The sequence below is a fragment of the Protopterus annectens genome, chromosome 4.part1 (assembly GCF_019279795.1).
Source record: "Protopterus annectens isolate FY-2018-M chromosome 4.part1, PAN1.0, whole genome shotgun sequence".
Lineage (NCBI taxonomy): Eukaryota > Metazoa > Chordata > Ceratodontiformes > Protopteridae > Protopterus > Protopterus annectens.
In genome coordinates, this window is record NC_056734.1 from 879,300,702 (window position 1) to 879,324,534 (window position 23,833).

Below are 23,833 nucleotides of genomic sequence, written 5' to 3' on the forward strand. Positions count from 1 at the left end.
AAATAGTAGGAAGTTAACCAGGGAGTACTAGCAGAGCTAGCAGGTGAAAACAATCAGAATCAGGCAATTACACAGTCAGTACACTAGCCCAGCCCAGTCCAGCACTTAAAACTCTGCAAACAACATTCCAGTATGTTTCTCTCAGAGACACTGCAACACTGCAGTAAGCTAATAGAAGTGAAAACTGAAAAAGCTTTACTGAGACAAAGAAATGTTAGGGGCTGCCATTGATGTTATAAGGCGACATATGCAACATGCTGAGGGTGGTGACAATGCGAATGCTGCTGGACAACCCACAGTGAAGAGACGGAGAAGAGTGTACAGGCCCAGGGTAACCTATCAGGGGCTACATGAGCTGGAGATAGCGGAGCGCTATAGAGTGGGCAGAGACCTCATGCAGCAAATTGTTGAGCTGTGCAGGCCACGCCTCACACACAGAACCAACAGAGGGGAACCCATCCCAGTGGAAACCAAGGTATGTTTTGGTCTAAGAATATTAGTAACAGGTACCTTCCAGAGACCAACTGGTTATATGATAGGGATATCACAGGCATTAGCATCCAGGGTACTGCACCAGTTCCTGGATGCCATGTCAGCACATGTCGGTGATGATGTATATTTCCCCAATTCCCGTGAGGTATTGGCCAGCAATATGCATCTCTTCCAGCAAATAGTGGAATACCCTGAGGTAGTGGGTGCAATAGACTGCATGCACATACACATCAAAGCACCAGCCGGTGAGTGGGGTAGGGTCTACTTTAACTGAAAGGGCCTCCCCTCCTTCAACTGCCAGGTTATGTGTGATGCCCAGGGCATAATACTGAATGTTTGGGCTGGCTGCCCTGGAAGCTACCATGATTCCCATATCTGGCATCTGACATAGCTGTACTAGACATTTGCCAATGGGGACATCCCTCATGGTCACCTAGTGGGGGATGCTGGCTATGCACTGGAGCCGTGGCTGAAGACACCCATCAGAAACGCACACACACCTGAATAGGAATGCCATAATGAGGCACACGCACAAACACGAAATGTAATCGAGCGTGTGTTTGGGCTGCCAAGTCACGGTTCCAGTGCCTGGACACATCTGGTGGAGCCTTGCAGTACTCACCAACTACATGTACCCAAATTGTCATGGTATGTGCTATGCTACATAATATAATCCTGTGAAAACAGCTGCAGCAGGACCAGCATAGGCCTGGGCCAACCAGCTCCCCACCATTGCCAGGGCCATCACAGGCAGAGTGTGACTCAGAGGAGGAACAACCTGAGCCTGCCCCAGTAGGCGGAAGGAGGCGTGCCCAGTATGCTTTCACCTTGGCAAAGAGGCAACGCATAGCACATACACTGGCTCAGTAGGAACCCTGGAAATGATATCTCTCTCTGACATGCACATATAGTAAAAGGGATGCCTAACTTGACACTACCTGTTTTCAAACATGTGTAAGGAGTGTAGTATGTGCATCCGACATAGGCAGCCCTGCAGCACCACCTGAGGCATGATTGCCATGTGTTAAGCAATATAAAGCAGTGCTAAACAGCTTTTACCACCATTCAGTATATGTAAATAAAATTGCACACACTAACTAGCACAACTGTGGTCAATGTTGAGCAATATTGTGCAACGTTCAGCAATGTTGTTTAACGTTGAGCAATGTTGGACAAGCTTCGTCTAAGTTGGGCATAGCTGAACAAAAGCCAACATGCTCATATTTGCTCTACTGGCCATAAAGTAGTCTCGTCTGCTCAGTATGAAAATATAAAGCATTGACAGGCCTCGAACCCAGGATACTGTGCATTATAGTCATAGTACTGAACCGCTAAACCATGACACTATTTCAGTGGTCAGCCTGTATGAAGAAATGTTGATAAGTCTATGCAAAGTATCTCATGGAAACCCTGCAGGCACAGCATAATCCCTGTTGAGTTATGACACAAACATGAGCCCTGCAGTAAGAATAGAACCTGATTTTCAACACACATATAGTATAAATGTTAATATTTGTCATGTTCACACACATCAACAAATGTAGTGGACCTCAGGCAGCAGCATACTGAAAGGTCACACTGGGCATGCTCACACACTTGAATAAATGAGACAAATGTCAGGCAACAAAACATTGAAAGGTCGAACTGGGTATGCTCACACACTTAGGTCATGTCTGAGTACAACAGTGGGCCACACATATCCAGCAGTTACATGTGTTAACCCAGTAAACTCTCACTATTCAGCAATCCAGCCTGTGCACACAGTTATAATCCATTAAGTACAGAAGAAGTAATTAGGGACCTGGGGACACAAGTTGATAGCAATCTCTCATTTGACAACCTTGTGGCCAAAGTGGTTAGAAAAACATTTTATATAGCCCACCTAATCATGAAGGGATTCACATCTAGATCAGGGGAGGTCATCGTGCCTCTTTACTCATCCCTCATCAGGCCCATAATTGAGTACAATGCCCCTTTTGGGATGTACCTTACCAGACACCTGCAGCAACTGGAAAGACCCCAAAAGTACCTCACCAAGAGGATCAAAGGGCTAAAACAGATGCCATATGCTGCCCGGTTAAAGAAACTCCAGCTCTACTCAGTGGCATACCGCCTGCTCAAAGGCGATCTGTGCCTGACGTATAAAGCCATGTCCAACCTGGAATTTATGGACATGCTGCACCTCCGAAAATCCAAATCCCATCGAGCTATGCGCTTGAGAGACTTGAACCTCAGCACTGAAATAAATAGGACATGCTGGAGGGACAGATTCATAACCCAGAGGCTCCCTTCACTCTGGAATAAAATCCCAGTCCAGGTTAGGCAGAGTCCCTCATTGACTCTCTTCAAGAGGAATCTTGATGAGTGGATGGGAGATTGTAGGTTTACCCCGGGTATCACTTCTGTGTCACTGTTAGACAGAGGCACAGTATACTAACCTCGAAAAAGGGCATAGCAAAATTAATTTAAAATGGGTGGCGAAAGCCAAACACACTCTGGCTAGGCTTATAAATGCCCTAGGGCAGATAGCCTAATATGAACCTATGAACCTATGAACCTAAGAGGCAATATCTGCCCACAACAAAGCCGAATTGTGTAGGATCCAGTGTCTGTAGGTTCCCGATGTCTATGTGTATGAGTTCCAGGACGATACACTCCATAGCTTTGCAGACCAGGCTAGTTAGGCTTATAGGGTGATATTGTCCGGGGTCCATTGTGGCACCATCTCTGTGGAGCAGGACCACTGTTGCTGTACGCCATTCCTTGGGTACATATCCTGTAGCAACTCTGATATTGAACAGTGACTTAATGTGAGGGTTACGTTCATCATGAAGCTCGTGTAAGACGCAGGCTGGGACACCGTCTGGTCCCATTGATGCTGTGTTGTCTGCTTTGGAGAGGGCAGCACTCACCTGTTCATTTGTGATGTCAGGGAGGCTACACTCTGTTGGGATGGACATTTGCTCTTTAGGGGGGATGGGGGGAGACATTTGCACTGAACCTGTTTGCCAGGATGTTGGCAATGTCTGTGGGTTCAGATATGTTTAGTCAGTATGCAGTACCTCACAGCATATCTGTGAGTTTCCACCCAGGTTCCTGACATAACTAAAGAAGGCTTTGTGATTGTTCTTGGTGTCTGGTGCAATTTTACATTAGAAGCGGGCCTTAGATGAATTCATGAGTGATCATAGCTTTTTGCTAGTTCTGATCAGAGATGCTTTCCCTTTTTGGGATTGTGCTCTATCATGTAGTAGCCTCCTCCTTTCGTTGTATAGCTTATTAATGGCCGGGGTCCACCAGACAGGTCCCCTGCCTTTGGAGGAGTGAGTCTTGTTGTTATTTGGGATAGCATGATCCATGCATTCCAGTAGGTGTCCATAGAATGTGTTTGTAAAGGATTCAGTGGTCTGAGCCGTATTTACCACTGTCCCAGGGTCTTTGAAGGATACCACCTTGGTTTGGAGAAGTGTGACGTTTGCTTTTGAGAAGTTCTTCACCGAGATTACCTAGGATGGGGGTGGGGATGGGATATGGATGTCCAGTGAGATAAATGTATGGTCTGACCTTACCAATGGGGTATACCTCTGGTGTGGAACATAGAGTCCCCATGTTGGTGATGATCAGGTCCAATATGTTTTCCCCTCTTGTGGGTGTGGTGACCAGTTGTGCCATAGCATTTGAGTTTAGAAATTCTAGCAACTGTTGGGCGAGGGTGTTGGGGCTTGAGTAGTATTCCCAGTTAATGTTTGGGTAGTTGAAGTCACCCAATATAATGGTGTTTGGGGAGACCTTCATATTCTCCAGTGTTCCCAGGAAAGCCAAGTGGGGTTCCTGAATTTGGGAGGGTGGTCTGTAGCAGGCTACAAACTGAAAGGCAGTTTTGCCTACTGTTAGTTGCACATGTATTGTCTCCGATGCTTCATGCAGTGCTACTAACCTGGAGGTGTGTGTATCTATGATGTATATGGATACTCCCCCTATTTTTGTTGGCCGGTCCAAGTCTTGTGGCCAAAAAGCATGGTATGAAGTATAACCTGGTAGTGCTGGTGTGCTTTCAGGAGCTTGAACCAGGTGTCTGTTACTGCACAGATATTGACATTCTCCATACTGAGGAGAGTCCTGAGTGCGTGCATTTTGAGGGTTAGACATCTGGTGTTGAGCAGCATTACCCTTAGTTTCTTTTACCTTGTAACGTCTATGGAGGTGGGTTTGTCTTTAGAGCCTCGCTTAAAAAAGGCAATATGGGGGTGGCAAGATCCTTAGCCAGTATTCGAAAGTCCAGGGGTGATAGGTTCAGGTCATCCATAGCGAAGCTACGTGGCATGTCGAGCATGTCATCTCAGGCTGACAGACACTGGATCCCCTTTGAATGACACCAATATGTTGGCCAACTGTTAAAAGTGATCAGTTTGTCTGTATACTGTGACATCATTCTTGGTGAGGGTAAGATGCTACACAAGGTCAGGGTCATACTGGCCTGGGCTACATGATCAGAGAGCTCCTCTATGTCTCTTGTCATGCAGTCCAGGGAGGAACGTCTGAAGTTATTCACATCAGCATGGACAATGATGGAGCCATTTCTGTACTTGTTTTGGAGTGGCCTGAGTGTATGTGTTATGTGGTGGATCCTGGCACCCGACAGACAGCTCAAAGTGACCTTCTCCTTGTTTAGCCTGGTGAGTGGGACATCAGTGTGTCTGACAATAAGTGTCACCTATTACAAGTGTATTAGGTGTGTTGTTTAGCCCTAAGGGCAGTGACTGTGTGGCACACTGACTGTGTGAGCTATGTGATATGTGGGTATTGTTGTGTGGTAGCAGTTGTTTGCTTTGGAGGTCTCTGCTGCTTAGGCAGAGTTTATTTAGAGCCTCTGAGTATGTTTTTGTGTGGTAATGTAGTTTGATTGCTATCGCTATAGGTCTATGTGAGACTGGATTTGTGTTGTGTGTGGTTACCTTCACCACCTGATAGACTGTGCCAGTCATGGGTCGAGAGATCTCAGCCTCCTGATTGTCTATATAGTTGCGTCTCTCACATATATCTGAGTTTGTTGGGAGGAGGAGAGGGTTGTCTGTGTACATAAGGCAGTTGTAACATTGTGTCAAAATTCCAATATTCACCAGCTGGACTGGAGAGTACACACAAAACCTTTGGACATGGCAGGATATTATGATGACATACTCTGTTGACTGATCACAAAGGATCAGTAGGGTGGTAAGTATGTAAAAGAGTATAACAGGGATTTAGTGCTCAGGTTTGTCGGTGTTTTGGAAAGATTATCTGCGAAGGAGTCCAGACTGAACCATGACACCTCCTTCAGCTATGTCATAAATAGCAATGTACACTCATATATGTCCTGAGTCAGGGCCAACTGTACCTGACTGACAATGCCGACATCCTGTCAGACAGGCCCATATATACATACCAATATCCCACTGACAAAAGGCCCTATCATCATACCAGGAGATATCACATGTAGAATGGGTAAACAGCTCCCCCCAAAGCCGAAAACATGGCATCAATTGGATTACATTTTTTCCCTATATGTGTCATGAGTAAACTACAGAACAAACAGACCCTGCACCTGAACAGTCTGTTGAGCCTCACCCTCTCTACAGGATCTGATACCGTTGAATGTGTTACAGCACATATGGCACTCCCCACAAGTGTTGGTGCAAAACAGACCATGGGAAGTATAGTCCAATAAGCCTATGAAGTCTGATCTGCAAGGCCATGGAATCCATCATGATTAAAGTCATAAACAGAGCTATTGGAAGCCGACAAACACACAACCCTACCAACTGTGGTATGTTCATGGGCAGAACCTGGTTCCCAAACCTGCTAGACTGTTTACAAGGCAGCCATCCAGGACATACATCACTGAACGGAGCTACACAAGTCCCACATAGACTTTGAATAGCCCTTTATCAACATCCCAGACACATGTCATATCCACAAAATGAACAATCTGTGCATAAATATGTATTGTCATATGAAGGAATGGAAATTTGTCCACAGATAGATCACACAAGCTAAGAATTGTGGAGTCCTGTTCCAGCTGTTAACACCTGCTGACCCACATGGTTCATTCCTGGTATTGCATAAAACAAAGTGTACACACATTACCATGTCCAGTCTGATGATGTCAGCATCCTACAAATATAGCAGGAGAAAAGAAACCACCCACTAAAGCAAATAGCCCGTCGTGTCAATGCGTATTTCTAGTATCTTAACATAGTCAGGTAGGGATTTGAATTCTGCAATTGCTGACTGTGTATGGATGGGAGGGTGTATGTGTGTGATTTCCTTTGAGAGGAGTGCCCTTTTGGGAGACTGGGAAAACACATGAAAAGAGGTACATTCCTCTTTGGAAAGTCTGATGATGTCAGTATCCCACAAATACAGCAGTTGAAATGCAAACTCCCAGTAAAGCATATAGCGCGTCATATTAATGTGTATTTCTCTATATCATAACATAGTTAAGTAGGGGTTTGAATCCTGCAGTTGTTGACTGTGTGTATGTGTGGTGGGGTATGTGTGTGATTTCCTTTGAGAGGAGTGCCCTTTTGGGAGACTGGGAAAACACATGAAAAGAGGTACATTCCTCTTTGGAAAGTCTGATGATGTCAGTATCCCACAAATACAGCAGTGGAAATGAAAACTCACTATAAAGCATATAGTGCATCATGTTAATGCATATATCTCTAATATCATAACATAGTTCGGTAGGGGTTTGAATCCTGCAAATGCTGACTGTGTGTATGTGTCTGTATGACTTCCTTTGAGAAGAATGCCCTTTTTGGAGACTAGGGAAACACCTTAAAAGAGGTTTATTCCTCTTTGGCAAGTCTGATGATGTCAGCATCCTATAAATATAGCAGTGGAAATAAAAACCCCAGTAAAACATATAGCACGTTGTGTTAATGCGTATGTCTCTAGTGTCATAACATAGTTAGGTAGGGGTTTAAATCCTGCAGTTGCTGTGTGTGGGGGTGTATGTGTCTGTGTGACTTCCTTTGAGAGAAATGCCCTCTTTGGAGACTAGGGAAACACCTTAAAAGAGGTGTATTCCTCTTTGGCAAGTCTGATGATGTCAGCATCCTACAAATATAGCAGTGGAAATAAGAACCCCAGTAAAGCATATAGCACATCATGTTAATGCGTATGTCTCTAGTGTCATAACATAGTTAGGTAGGGTTTGAATCCTGCAATTGCTGAGTGTGTGTGTGTGTGTGTGTGTGTGTGTGTGTGTGTGTGTGACACTGTTGGTCAATGTGGTGTGGGATTTGCTTTTACTACAGTATGACATATCAGGATTAAAACAGTATGTGCATTGCACACATCAGGTATCTGTATGGCAAATAAATATATGTACATGTGATCTTAATTAGTACATAGGTGTGAAGCTTGCATACTACATGAATACATTTCTTACCTTTGACAGATTGTGCCGCTGCTTCTCAGATCGTAGGTCACATATTTATGTATGTGACAAGACCGGCCACTGTAGTGATCTGTGGCCAAGGTCATCTGTGTCACATACACCCATGACAGTTTCTATAGACTAGTGTGAATGAGGGTACATGCCTGGGGTATATGACAGATATGTTCATACACAACAAAGTCTGGCAATAATGGACAGTCATTATAGGTGTACAACAGCCTTGTGGATATGCATACAGGCCCCTAATTTCTTATGTGATACACCGAGGGACTTCACAATACCTTTGGATATGTGGATACCAAAGGACAGATGACATAACACTTGGCTGTATGTACACATTGGTACCCAACATACATGTTGGGGGCTACCACCTGTGTGGTACTCTCGGGATAGTATGTATAGTAAATGTGGATGACTATGCTATAGTTGGCTTAGAGCTATATAGCTTGTATAGGACAACAGGTATCTGTCTGTATGATACCCTTGTGTAGGATATGTATCCCATCCAGAGAATGCATTATAGGCCAATGCATGCATTTCCAGATGTGGATGGAGATATCCCTAGTGTGTTTGCATGTACCTAAGAGGGCTATATGCCAAACAGGTGTGGTCCCAGGAATGGGTGGCAGTCAATACCACTGGTTACTGTTATAGTATAGTACCGGAAGGATCCAACTGTTACTGAGTTCCCTACATCTGTGTGTCAGTTGTCAGGACATCATCTAATGATTGGTTATAGTCAGGCTGTTGAGGTTGTGTATACTACCAGAATGCAAAACATTGACAGATAGTAACAGTATCACCAACAGCATAGTGTCAAACCATGTCATGCACACATGTGTACCATGTTAGTACATATATGTAGTAGAATGCATACTGGCCACAGAGAGATACTTTGAGATGTTAACACTGTGTAATACAGGGTATGTCATGCGTCCCATGTGTCCACTATGCACGTACATGCAGACAGTGCACCCCCACCATGTTCACAGATGTACACCTGCTAATCTGTACTGCACACATCACACACATACTGTCCACTCACTAACACATACTGGCAACACTATACACTTCAGCCAAGTGGCACATGGGTGGATAATACATACTTAGATGTAACACTGGTGTAAACAATACTACATTGACAATCATAGCTTTGATGCATCATGCCTGCTCAGATATACCTGCGAGGATATCATCACACTTTCCTGTTGACAACATGCTAACATACACTGCTATAATGTCACCCTGTGCATCAGCACCATGTTAGCCTGTTCCTGCATCAATGTTACAGATGACAGGAGGAGGCACAGGTTTCATCATATGCACAGGGTGTGCTGTTGGTTTGCCAGAGCCTGACATTGACCCATCCAATTGACATGTGTGTGTGTGTGTGTGTGTGTGTGTGTGTGTGTGTGTGTGTGTGTGTGTGTGTGTGAGGGACAACAGTACAGCATGGGCCAATGTTGATGTAATGTGTGTGTATGTGTGAGCCCTAGGTGTTTGGCTTATGTGTGTGTGTCTGCATGCACACAGCTCCACCATGTGGCTGCCATATATGGGAGGTTGTAGGACAGCCACAGACTGCACCTGCCAGGCTGTACAGATCATTGTCTCTGGGCACGGACACGGTACCTGTGCCTGGCAGGGGTGCTATGGACAGTATCGTGTACCAAGCCTGACTGGGTACTATCATCAGAGGCAGAGGTATGTTGACTAGACCCATGCCCCTGCTGGGACTGGCCAGAGCCATGTGCACGTGGTCTACTAGGACGGTCAATTGACAGGCCAGCCCCAACATTGCTGGGGCTGGTACTGCCACTACGGGAGTGGCTGTGATCTGTGGGTCGTCCGCAACGACTGCCAGCCGTTGATGTTTCTGGCATACATCTGTGTTGACATCTCAACTGTTGCGCATGGTTCTGGCTCATGGAAAACACATTGTGAAGGGCATCTAATGTCTCCCCCCAACGTCTATCAGTGACATCAGTGTAATTACGGATGGCACCAGCAAGTTCACGGATACTGTCATTGATAGTGGTGTTATGGGCCCTCTGCGCCCTTAGTCCCTGTCTGTTGTACCGTTCCATACGTGCCTGTGCCTGTATTACAGCCCACAACATACCTGAGGTTGTAAGACCTGTGGGGGCACGTCTGCCAGGGGCATTATGACCAGCGGTGCACCCACGAGAACTCCTGGACATCTGCCTATGTGGTACCATTCCAGGAATCTGGCTATGGCTGCTGTGAGGGGATGCATGTGCCATGGATACCACACTATCCTGGTCAATGCCAACTGTATGCTGTCCCTTGACTAAGTCCATTGGGGATGAGGGATGTATTGGCAGTATGAGTGTGCGCATATATGGGGTGGAAAGCTATGTACTGTTGATTGGCGGACCAACGACAGACCCTGTCAAACCTGCCTGTGCCACAATACATGTATCAGCATCTCCACTATTTGTGGCAATGACTTCGGGTTCCCTGCTGCATTCAGCCAACCCAACCTCAGCACCTGTGAGAGGAAGACAGGAAACACACTTTACAATCTGTATATGATGTTATCACACATGCACACATGAACACATGAACACATGCACACATGCACACATGTACACATGAACACATGAACACATGCACACATGCATACATGCACACATGCACACATGAACACATGCACACATGCACACATGCACACATGAACACATGCACACATGCACACATGCACACATGAACACATGAACACATGCACACATGAACACATGAACACATGCACACATGAACAGATGCACACATGCACACATGCACACAAATGCACTCCTCACTACAGCAGATACACACACGCACACCAGCAATCCAACACATACTCAATAGTGATTGAAGGTGGGTGACAGTGTCACAAGGCAAACAGTCAGCTCACGCGTGTCAGCATGCAGAATATGTGTTGCTCAAGACCATGCAGTGCGAGGGTAGATAGCCCGAGTTAATAACAGTATAAATGGCTTTGATGCATGTGTGTAGTTGTTCAGTGATTGGCTACACCCTGGAACACAATGTGTACAAGGACACAGCATTGCTGTGCAAGTATTATAAGCTCTGCAATGTCATGTGCACCATCACTCACAGGTATACATACCATAGCTGCATGTGTTATCTGTTTGTCCCATAGATTTCCTTGTCTGATTACAGTGTCTGTAGCAGATAATAGTGGGCACAGGTGTAGCACATGCATGCTATGTACACACATGGGATGATTGGTGCATGTATATGTGATGGAATACCAATGCTCGACATGACCATTGTACAGTGGTTATGATGAGTGTGAGACATATTGCAGATATATCAGTGCCAGCCATGACATGGCATGCTACACGACTGCAACATTAAACACCACACATACCCAGTGTGTGTCATGTGACCAATACACCCAATAGCATTCCAGGACATATATGTGTCACTTTCTACAGATGGCGACTGCTATGCATATTGTGTATAGCTGCATATGTTTGCACACAGACAACATGTTATGCATATTGTGTATAGGCGCATATGTTTGCATACACACAACACTGAGGTGCAAAGCAGTGACTGCTATGTGTAGTACTGTGGTCACAATAACTGGATGGGGTGTAGTACCATGAGCCATCATCATCATGCATCATGTGGTCACTCAAGGCTCCAAATGTGTGACAGATCACCGCCTAGCATGCTGTACCTGAACTGCAGTGCCATGGCTATGTTCACAATTACACAGCCACTTTGTACATGGGTGTGTGAGGTGCCCAATAGGGAGCATTGCATAACATGACTGTGTTATGTGTTGAAGAGTGTTGTACAGCCCCATGATAGGCCTCTACCCCTCAGGTATATCATGTGTGCTGTGTGGATGACATGTGGGATAGTGAAGTGTGACCTTACAGCGGGTGCATGGTTACGCCATGTGTAGCATGTTGAGGTGTACTGCGTATAAGAAATGTGTTATGCTGTGTACATCTGTATCAACTATGCCTATCCAATGTGCAGTACGGTGTTGCCACAGTTGTGTCTGATGCGCTGTATATTGCATGTGATTGAGGCAGCTACTGACATTACTGAGATGTGCAACGTCTTACAGCAAACATGCATAGCATGCCCTAAGCGTAGGGTTGTTACATGTACATGGCCTACACCTCACCTATGACATGCACATTTCATTACCAATATTGAAGTTATAACACACTCACCAGCATGGATCGTCTGCCCTGCTGTCACACCAGAGGGACCTACAAGAATATGAGACAGTTTGTCAGTGGCCACAACTTTGGCATTGCTACTGTGGGTTTGCTAAACTACAGTAGAACAACAGTCAACAGTCACAGTTGTACAGATAATATTCCAAATATCAGTATTGCACAACACTAGGCAGCACAACTGCTAAACACACAGTATACATCTCACATATGCATAATCTAACAATACAGGTAACAGTAGTCTACAGATAGGGCATGTTACCTGCACACTCCATGTCAACATGCTGGGTGGCTCCAGCCTCCATGATGACACATGTCTGTTGCAGTTGCTGTTGTTGGCCAGGAGCCACCATGCTTAGGAGCAGCTCCTCCACTCTGGTGAGGGGGGATGAATGGCCACCCCACCACCTGTGGCAAGCTGTTGTCTATGGATATCAGATGCATGCTGCTAGACATGTCTAATTAAATCACTGCAGTGATGGTGTAACTGCTCATATGTCCAGTTATGCATGCCTATGTCATTTACCCGATGAACAAGATCTTGCCACAGTGCAGTCCGCTCATGCTGGTGCTGGCTGCTTCTGGAAAACAGCAGGGAGTAGTGCTGCACCAGGCTGTGGTGAATTTCCTGTTCCTCCACTGCTGTGTAACAGGGATTACATTGGTGGGCCATCGCCCTGAAAGAGAAATGAAGAATATGTGTGAGCGAGTCCTGTGGCACACTTTGCAGTCTTAACTACAGATATCACTTAACTGCCATTTATAGCATACGTTTGTCTGTCAGAGGATACACACGTTCATTACCACATATTGGTGCTCAGGCCACAACTGACTGACAATGTCTGGCACACTCTATATATCAAACCACTATACACCAGTACCCGGCACACTGTTTGTGACACAATGCACAACCTCGCCACAGGGGTATATATCAAGCTAATGCATGAAGAAAGATGTCATCCATTGCAATGAATGTAAAGTACAGTTACAGTATTACCAGTAAACCATCCTAGTTGTTGATGCCATACCCCTGCCTAACATATGTGCACAGTTGTTAATATAGGTGGCATACTGCTGTAACAGAGTATATATGTTGCTAGATACACACGTACACCATGTAACACACATATGATTGCGGGCATGGTACGGGCATAATTACACACACATCAGACAAATATACAACACACCAATGTATGCCAACCCAGATGAGCTTTACCTGTGTACCATACAGTAATGTGTGCCACTACTTACAAAACCTTATGCCTGAGGGATGTAATCTGTGCAGACTACAGGAAAAACACAAGACAGTGTTTCCAAGCAATGTGAACATACACCATACTGTGCTGTTTAGGCCTATAGCTTCAGGTAGTACTACAGTTTATATGGGAGTTGGATTCACCAGCAGTACCACTCACTAAGCATACATGTATTGCTTTTGCCTACATTGGGACACCGCAGTCGTCAACAAGGAACTACGTCACAACGTATGCCATACTACTATGTCTGCCTAGCAATAACATACACATCTTTTGCTGACCTCACAGCTAGGACACAAACTACCATGTCAGAAACAAATTCACATTAAGCTATCACACCTTTACAGACCTTGCACACATTCAGCTTTACACTCATTCAACCTCACATAGCAGGTATTGCATTGAGTACACGTGTGTGTGCGTGTCATAGGTAGGTAATACGCTATTGGCACTAGGGCCTAGAGCAGCCTAGCCATATGCTACCCTGGCCTTTGACACACATGTAATTTGATTTCACTTGCCCCTGTCAACCAGAACCACAGAGGTGATTCCCGGGGTGTATTACCTATCTCCCAAACAATCATCAGGGGTATTTATGACAACTGCTAATGAGGAGCCTTGTTTGCTATTGCTAGGTGGTTTATTCCAGAGTATGGCATATCTCTGAGATAGGAACCTATCCCTCCAGCATGTGCTGTTTAGTGAGCTGATGATGTTTAGGGCCCTAGAGCGTGTAGCCCGGAAGGATTGTGATATGCTGACATGGTGGTTGTCCAACAGCTATGGGTGTGACATACCTCTGTATGTCCAGCAGAGGTCACCTCTGTGTGGGCAGTATGCAACACAGTCTAGCTGTGGTTTTGCGAGTCAGTCTGCATAGGACATCTGTTTGAGGCCAGTATTACTCTACGTGAGGTATGTTTGTGGCCTTTCCACTTGCTGTAGTTGTCATGTGAGGTACATACCACATGGGACATTGTGATGAGTAGAGGGGAACACTGACCTATATTTCCCTAGATGACACACCTTTTGTGATGACATGTACCACATAGACAGATTACAAGACTAGTGTTGCACTGTGATTATCAAAGGGGAGGCTACTGTCCACCTGTGTCCCATGTTCCCTTATCACACCTTCAGTGTTAGGTAGATTTCCACCTATGTGGTAGTTAATGGGTACAGTGTTTTGGAAAGGAGGAATGGCACTGCAGTATTGACACTGGTCTTCAGTCCATGCCTTGGTCACCATGCACCTGTTGCAGTACATATGACCCCGTGTCTCTCTCTCTCTCTCTCTGTATATATACATATACATACATATACACATACATCTAAAATCCATTGCTGTACATATAGATGTACATATAGGCACATGTACAGTCCACCTTTCATGGTGGGGATATCAATTATGCGACAGTTGTGAGATGTACAGTTATGTAATAATATTGCACAGTGTTGTGCAGAATGCATTTTGGTGTCCTCAGCCCATGTAGCTTTAGCAGGCCTCACTGGCTGTAACACAGCAGATCTGACAAATCAGTCACACAGCATTTAACCATCACATGACATATACCAGCACTGCATGCTGTTTTCTATGCCACACACTACAACCTACATAGATATATGCACATAACAACCTTCAACAACATATATATGTCCACCCTTCACTAAAAGTTGTAGTATGTCCCTTGCCCTATGCACATATGGAGATACATATAGATACGTACTGCTGCCACATATGGATGATTCACAGTGTGTAGAGTACTCTTCAAGAACATCTACTACATGCTGGCAAATACATATGTGTTACATACCTTACCTTTGTATTTCTCTGCTCCGTCTGTTGTTACTGTTTTTTTTTTTTGTTTTGTTTTTTGGGTTTTCTCTGTCTGTTTCTGTCTCTTTTTTCTATGTCTGTGTCTGTGTCTCTGTCTCTTGCTCTTGCTCTCGCTCTCTATCTCTCTGTTCCTACAATGATATTATTGCATGTGTGGACAGCAAATACAGCCTGCTTTTCTAGGTATCTGCACATGTGCATGTGACAGCCTCTGCACCAACTGGTGCCCACCATTTAGTAATTGCATGCAGCCTGCTGTGTGCTAATTGCAGTACTCACTGTGATTGCAGCCCACTGCTATATAATGCTAGGTTAGGTAGGTGTAGCCCTTTCAGCTTTCCAAGGTGGGGCCCATGCTTGTTTGCTCTGGACACCGTTGTGTCAGTCAGAAGGTTGTATATGTCTTATATCTGAAGCTAGGGTTGTAGCCAGTGATATGCATGTTGTACTCAAACCTGAATGTTGACTTTTACTCACCTCTCCAAATGCTAACACAGGATACATGGGAATATGTACTTTCTTTTTGAATTAGACAATTAACTGCCATACAAAAGTAGTTATTGCAATGTATTCCTCTGGCACATGCACTGTTTGTGAACTGCTATACTCTAATTATTAAGTTACTCACTTCTGAACAGTTTGTGGTTTGTTTGTATTGACATTAGCACAGGCTGCTCAAGGCAACTGGACATATTTCAGTACTGAGTATGCCTGCCTACACCCTTGGTTTTGCCTGAATACACAGGTATATAGTACTTTTGGGTAGGGGTGCAGAACTGCAAAGATCATGATTTATTATCATGTGATGTTTACCTTGCTGAACATACAGGATTGCTGTGTACCTGTTAGTCTGTCAAGGCAAGTGGTCTGTCTGCATAGCTCCCACCTGTGAACATATCCAGATGGTAGCCAGAGGTTAGCTTAGTGGTACTTCATGCAGTCTAGTGTGTCCAAGGTCTGGGGTTCAAGACTGACAGAGGTGTTTTAGTTTGCTGCTGAGCAGAACAAAGGCCCTGACACAGAGTGACTAGGGCACTTTTAAGCAGTTGTAAGCGGGTTTGTGCAGGTTTGCGTGATGCTTAGCGATGCTTAGTTAAGCGCACACATGTGCACACTCACTTAAACCCGCTTACTACTGATTAAAAGTGCTTACTCCCGCTAACCCTCGCGCTAATTTCTTTGAAAGAAAAGAAAATGGGGAGATAGGAAGTGGTGAAAAAGGGGGCACAAAGAGGGAAAGACAGTAGGAAACCAAGCACGGGATGTGCAGTACGGGTGTAGGGAAGGTCCATAGCTGCCCAATTTCTTTACCAGCAACAGCTGTGTATATGAAATAAATTTGGAGTGAAATTTGAATCCTTCCACTCCTGGGAGATGGGTGAGGACAACAAAGTATGTTGTACTGCCAATTATAATTATCAGTTTACATGTCCAGCGGACATGTGTGCGAAATGGGCAGCTATGTATGACGTATAATTTTTTTGTGGGTACAGATTGCCCTTTTTTTTTTCAGGTGAGAGTGGAAAGCAAGGTAGAGGAAGTAGGTATATTTGGGGAGGTAGGTTGGGGAGGTAAACAGACAAGACAAACAAGACGCATACAGGGGCGATGTATGACACATGGGGTGGGTGAACACAATTGACGGGGACGGATGTTTGGAATTTGCAAGTCCATGAGCCCACAGATGGTAACAGTGGAACTGAAATCCCCACCCATGGGCAGTCACCACTGCACCTTCACAGCCTCGAGGGTGGCTGTGCTGGGGGCTGCGTAGGATGGGCAGGCTCACCCGTAAGATGCACCACTCTCACCTCGAGCTGGTGTAGGGGATCAGCAATTGAACACTGGATCTCACTATGCACCACAACCTGGACCCTTTGAAGGGTGATAGGTGGCCCTTCTCTGCCCATGCTTGCACGGGGGGGACGAGCCCCATTCCCTGCAGCTCTTCCACCCGAAGGTGGCACAGGACCAACGGAGAAGGGGAGCCTGGGCTGGGCACCGGACCTGCTGTTGCCAGGTGCACTCGCCAGCTGAGGAGGGACAGGTGGGTCCACTGGGACCGGCCTTCCCATACGTTCTGTGATTAGGTGTGTTTAATTACAACATAAACAACAGCATTCCAAATTAGTTGTAACAGCATGCAGTAATATTCCCATTAACCCAAAACACCAAGGTTCCAACAGTTGAACAGCAAGCATAACACATGCATATATTGAATGACAGTGGACATTCCAACAGCATGCAGGGATGATTGGTAGCAACAGGCCACCATGATTGTGGTGTTTGAACAGGGCACATGCATCAATGTGAATGCAGATATTTATAGAACAATAGGACATATGTCCCAACAAATGTTTTGAGATTACACATACCCATTGAGGTGTGGAATTGCATAGTTTATGCACATACAGTAGGGTGTAGAAAGAAACCTCAGTTAACATCTTATAAGTACTTTTAGTCTACACTACATTCCTAGTGACTACATTAGTATAGCCCCTACATGTATTATTACACTTGCCAACATGCATTAGGTTGTGTAATGGGTTTGGCTAGTTCATTATATACCTGACCTATATCTGACATACTAACTGTCCAAGATGCAGATGTTACTGCTACATATTTATTGATTTTATTTATATTTCTTTATCTACATATCTGGATGTGTTTACATGACATTTTCAGTTCAATTTGTACTGAACCCTGCATTTCATGTAGCACACTCACATTTCTGGGGAACAAATTAACAAGCTATTCATGTGCCAGAGTTACTTATGCATGCCAGCCAGTAACTGACTGTTGAGGACTGTATATATGCTTCACAGCTACTAGCACTTCCATCAATCACTTTAGATGGGACTGCCCAACTGTGGGTTGCCAGCACTTATTAAAGCAGTACTATTTGTATAATAAAAGGGTACAACAACATTTCAAAGTAAGTGACACAGACACACTCCAGGTTTTATATCTTTATTAACTACATTACACACTTTTCCACAGGCTGTCTCCTTTATTTGATATTACAGTGCATATGGAAGACATATTCAAGACATATTATAGCTTTATTAATAGATTAGAACAGTCTTTTTCAGGCTCGCTCACTTATTTTATATGGCAGTACCTGCAGAGATATTATTCCGGACATATTTTACCTTTCTTAATGGGTTACTACACTCTTTTTCTGGCTATCTGACTTATTTTATATAACAGTACATGCAGAGGACTTATTCAGGGCATTTTATTGCTGTATTATTGGGCTACAACAATTTCTTTCAGGCTCTCTCACCTATTTTATATAACAATACATGCAGAATAATCACTAATCTGCCTGGTGGTGCAGCCTTAGCAGCCTATCTGCATAGGCTTGCTGATTCGCAGCACGGACACCTGCAGCTGTGAAGTAAATGAACGGATATTGAGACATACCTATCCATTATACAGAATCAATTATCATTTCTTACATACTGCATTCCATGGCTACCTACTCATTTGTGGGGCATCTTGCATCCCACAGGCCTCCTGTATCCATTGGTTCAGTAGGTCCTGCTTCCATCTCTTCAGGTCTGCATGGTGGTGACGGACCTGCTCACCAGTCCGAGGAACACCTGTGACACTGGTGAGGTCATGAGCTTACCGGTTCCAAGCCTCTACCTTGTACTCCGTCCCTTGGAACAGGCATGTACCCTCTCCAGCACCAGCCATTCTAACTGCAGATGGGAGCTACAATCAGTTATGGCAAGTATTCCCGCCTATGGGGCTTAAATATGCCGCATTTCCGGCACCTTTTTGTGATTGGCCATTTTTGAAAATTCTCGGCTGGCTGCAGACCTGCTTAGTAATGGTTATTCCACCATTTATAAGTATATGTATGTTAACAGTGGCCATTTATCCTAAGCTGTCATGGCTTAGTGGTTCATTGCTTTGATTATGGTGCACAGAGTCCTGGGTTCGAACCTTGTTATTGCATTTTATTTTACTAATGTCCAGACAGGCTGGGGGTGTGGATGTGTTTAAGCAACCTTGCTCAACGCTGCTCCACATTGCCCTATGGTGCGCTGGTTGGCACGATGCGCACCTCCTCGAAAACCTATTTCGCTGGGTAAAGGGTTATTTAGCTATGGGCAACTCTATTGCGTTGGGTAAAGTGCTGCTTAACTACGGGCACCTATATTGCACTGGGTATGGCGCTGCTTAACTGCGGGCAACTATATTGCGCTGGGTAAAGCGCTGCTAAACTGCGGGCAATTATATGTCAGGATCCTTTATAAATATATATTTTGTTCACTGATACATAGGCCATTTCAATGCTTTTTAGTAAAATTTTAATCATATATGTCAGGAATTATTTCATATACTAATTTAGAACATAAATAGGAAGGGGAGTGGTGGGACTCGAACCGTGAATGCCTCCTCTTTGTGCGAATGCTCTACCATTATGCTATTGCTATTTGGCGCAATTTGGATAAACATTCCTTCTTATGCTCTTCCATGTCGGGATTGCTAACTGCAGCTAAGCAATGGGCACACCCGCGCGCAAATATGGGCAGCTGTATCGAAAATTACAAAACAAAAATTAACTGTTTTATTTTTTATAACTGTGCTGGGGGTTTACAATGTCAGGGAGTGTAGTGTTGGGTACATGAACATTTGAGCAGACTTGCTCTTGTGTGTTGACATTTGGCATTTCGGACACTTGCAGGAGCATGGACCTTTAGACTGCTCGGCAGTCGGACACGCCCCCTGCTTTCTTGCACGGTCCATGTTAGACTTGCAGTTGAGTCAGTGTGCCCTCATGAATATTCATGGCACACTGACGTCATACAGTTCAACTGCAGCCTCCAAGTAAGACTTATTTAGTCTTACACGGAGGATTCATTAATCCGGGGGATTGAGTTTCTTCCCTGATCCCAAAACTACTCAAACAAGCTGTGCGAACAGTCCTCCAAATTGCCTGTAGGAGTGTGTGTGTGTGTGTGTGTGTGTGTGTGTGTGTGTGTGTGTGTGTGTGTGTGTGTGTGTGTGTGTGTGTGTGTGTGTGTGTGTGTGTGTGTGTGTGTGTGTGTGTGTGTGTGTGTGTGAGAGAGAGAGAGAGAGAGCACATCCTGCAATAGAGCTTTGCTGCAGCAAGGTGTAATTCCAGCCTTGCAACCATTGCTGTTGGGCTACAGTATGAATTTCCTTTAGTTCTAAATATGATAAAGTGAATTTTGGCATCTGGAAATGGAAGAAAAAAAGAATGAGTGAGTGAGTAAGTATATTAAAGAATGAAAAAAATGAAAAAATGAATGGCACTGGATTCTTGTAGTCTCAATAACTGCTTTGCTTCATATTTATTGCTGATGGATTTTTTTGTTTTAATTTCTTACCCTAAACTGTTGAAATCTATTTAAAGTGAATAAGCCATCTTGCCTGTTGTTGTAATGAAAAAAGTAAAATGAGAAAACATATTTTTATGATCTGCTCAAATAATGGAGTTGAAATCTCCCAAGTAATATTTCCTGTTTTCGTGAGAAAGGAAAAGATGTCATTCTCCTTGATGTGAGCTATAGGATGATGTTCTTCTAAGCTGGCTTACAAAACTGGCTATCCCTTGTGTGCCATTATGTCTTGCAATCTAATGAAAATCTGCAGTTGCTTGTGTAATAAAATGGACAGAGTTGCATTAAATGTCCAATGAATGAATAAATAAATAAATAAATAAATAAATAAAATTTAAAAAATCAAAGGTGACATTATAAATGTAGTGTTAATTTTTCAACAGTTATTTTGAACCCCCCCCCCAGTCTTTTTGATAATTTCCTGAAGAGGTTTGTGGACAAAGAGGAGAAGGGAACAGCTATAATTCCTCTTCTAGAAATTAATATTCAGTGAATCAACCATTATGAAAATATGAGGGGGCACTGCTGCTTTTTCGAACCTAGGCTAATGGTGTCATGGTAGGTCAAGTTTAAATTCTGCCCTCCTAGTATATGTCCCCACTCACTGGTGCCACCTTTAGCATATCTCTCAAGCTTTTAGAGCAAGAAATCTGGACAAAGCCAAAAACAGTAGGGGACGAAGGCCCAGCAATACACAAAGATTTTTATATTTCTGCTCTAAATGCAGTTACAGAATAATAGGTTTTGCATTAGCTTGCATTTTCTGAAGGATATGAAGTCTGAAACATCACTGGAGACCAGTTGCCATAATGGTTAAGGTCTTTGCCTCCCATGCAGTTCCTTCCACCTCTGAAAAGCATGTTGAGTGCTTCCATCTCAAACTCACCAATGAATGGAGTTGTGGGCAGCAGCATAGACTCTATATGATATCTTATAGGGGAAATAGTTGTACAGACCATCTTCTTTGGGCATCTATTGTGTGCACAGTATCCTCAAGATAGGAGAACATGGATCACAGACTGCACACCATGGCAGGGATGTAAAATATGGCTGTAGGTGATTCAGTCATGTAATGTTGCCAAATGGGCAAGGGTAGTTACCAGTGATAAGTGGGTTGAGGACCTGACCTGTGCCACTACCCATGCTAACAGTGGGACGAGCGTATATGCCCTGACCTGGGTATTGTTTACGTTGCCCAGCCTGGGTTACCTGGGATAGCTCTGTTTAGTGAAAGCTGGATATAAAACCATGCCAAATATGAACTGAGAATTGCTACAGTTAATGTAGGTTCACTGACAGGACACAGCTTGGAAGAGGATGACATGATGATAATATGGAGGAAGCTGGTCATCCTATGTATCCAAGAGATCAGTGCACAATTGGATACAGAGTCTACTACTTAGAAGGGGCCAGACTAGAAATGGTGTGGAAACTATGGTGAGGGAGAAGCTTCAGAAAGCACTGAGGGATATCATCAGAATTAGTGACAGAGAGACTCATATTCCTTATCAACCTATGCTCCAGTTGGTGTTGGGTGACTGGAATGCACATATTGGATATGAGGACTGTCTGGGCTAATAGAAATAAAGAAGAAGAGGCCATTCTAGAATTCTGGCAAATGGCTGCTGCCAACACATGGTTCAGAAAGACAGTAAAATAGAGACAGTCACAAGATTACAAGAGTGGCCAACATGCAACTCAGGTAGACTGCCTCCAAGGCACTGGGGTAGAATCAATGACTGCAAAGTCCTCAGTGAAACAGTCAGCCCATAAACCACTGGCTGCCACAATCAGCTGCAAGCTGTGGTCAGAGAAGGCTCTAAGGTCAACAGAGACCAGGCTGAAGACCTGGAAACTGACTGGAGAGAAAATACTACAGTTCAAGGAATGGCAAAAACAGCACCTATGTGGACTACAGAACAGATATGTGGCCGAAGCCAGATATGGAAATAAGGTACATAACGAAAGCTAGTGGTAGAATGCAGAAGCCCATAAAGTCATCAAATGTAAGAAGGATAGCAGGAAATAGTGGTAGATAGAAAAGACCAAGACCAACCAGGCTAGAAATACTGGTTGGCTAATAAAGCAGCTAAGAAAGGAGTTGCAATAGCAAAGAATAGGGCATCAGAGGCACTCTATCAACTTATAGAAAGTGACTCAGGAGGTGACACAAAAAAGTATATCAGGTTGCAAGGCAAAGACAGAAGTAAAGAAGATAGTCAGACACCATTCATAAGGGATCCCAGCAACGACCTGCTCACCATTCCACAGGGCATCAAAGGCAGATGGAAGGAGTATTTCCAGCAGCTTCTAAATGAAGTGGTCATTGCATTAGAATTGCCTTTTTTAAGGTATTTCCTCCGACACATAAGGTTGTCTACCCTTTATATGCATGCTTGACTCTATCCTATTACAAATATATGAACTAGTTAAAAGTCATATGCCTTATACTGAAATTAGACACTTTTCTTCCATTTTTAATTAATATCATATAATTTCTGCCTCATTTGTAACTGTTGTAACTGATTTTACCATGATATGCTCATCCTGCTTATATCACAATTAACGTGCTCTACTAGTTTCAACTGTTTCATGCTGTGATATGTTACTGTTATGCATATACTCAGAGTGCTTTACTTATTAAGTAAGAGGATAGAATTTACAAGCAGTTTGTTTGTTTATTTCTGCCTATATATATCTGGCTGTGTTCTTAAGACTGTAAGTGCTTCCTCTCGCAGAGTTTGTCTTATAATGATGGCAAGCTTGTGTAGTGCAAAGTACATTTTTTTTTCTCTGAATGTCTGAATGCTGCCCTACACTGTACTCAATTGCATTTGTTGAAATTTAAGTATCAACCTGCTCTGATTAATTCTGATTAATGTAAAGTATCTGTTTTATTCCAAGTTTCACTTGTACTATGGTTCTGAAGCTTTTGCTGTTCCTAACTTAACTAAATGTACCCCCCAGTCTTCCTTAGTCTACACTTCTTAAAACTCACACTCTCACTACTTACCACCCCTAGGCTACCCCTCACTGCCTAAATTATACTACCCTTTTGTAGTATTCCCCTCTCAATGGCTGTAATTATTTTTTTTTGTCTGCATAACAATTAATTTTACCTTCTCTCCTCCTACAGCTTACTATCAATATGTCCAAGTTACTCCAGATATCTAACCTGTCCTACACTGCACCCGGGTTCC